This window comes from Octopus bimaculoides, chromosome 5 (genome assembly GCF_001194135.2).
Source record: "Octopus bimaculoides isolate UCB-OBI-ISO-001 chromosome 5, ASM119413v2, whole genome shotgun sequence".
In the NCBI taxonomy this organism is placed as follows: Eukaryota; Metazoa; Mollusca; class Cephalopoda; order Octopoda; family Octopodidae; genus Octopus; species Octopus bimaculoides.
The window spans coordinates 43,177,021-43,177,573 of record NC_068985.1 but is presented as its reverse complement, the minus strand read 5'-3'; the positions used below and the strand labels follow the sequence as shown (position 1 = coordinate 43,177,573).

The 553-nt window shown below is 27.5% G+C and overlaps 1 protein-coding gene across 2 annotated transcripts in view; it reads right to left on the bottom strand.

Annotated features, from left to right (window-relative positions):
- LOC106876494 (ubiquitin carboxyl-terminal hydrolase 7) overlaps positions 1–553 on the bottom strand; it is a 27,027-nt gene that overhangs the window by 25,938 nt on the left and 536 nt on the right. The window lies entirely within an intron of this gene.

The following is a 553-nucleotide window of genomic DNA, read 5'->3' as shown; positions in this document are numbered from 1 at the left end:
ATATATATATGTATATATATATATATACATATATATATATATATATACACTATACGCTATATGTATAAACTAAACAAATGGAGATATATGTGGGAGACGATGTTTCCAGATAGACAACTATGTAAATAAATGAATGGTAAATATATATTAGATAGATATTTTCTGTTCTTTTTTTTTTCTTTTTCCACACAGTTAACTAATTTGCCAATAATGTCACATTAAAGCATTAAACTTACAACAGTTAAAGTAGGCATTTTTGTTTTGGTGTGTACGTAATGGATAAGATAGAAAAAAAAAATCGGTGCAAGAATTTGGTCAATGTAAGTAACAAGGTGGATACTGACAGGAAAAAAAAAAAGGAAAAAACTGGTTATATAGATGCGTAGTAAAACTCAATTTGGTCAGCTATGTATACGATCTCTGTAATTTGTTAGTTTAGGACGACAACCTATATATACATACGGTGGAAGAACAAACATGTATATTTTCGTATACATAAATATATTTGAGAGAGAGAGAGAGAGAGAGAGAACTAAGGGTATTATATATATAT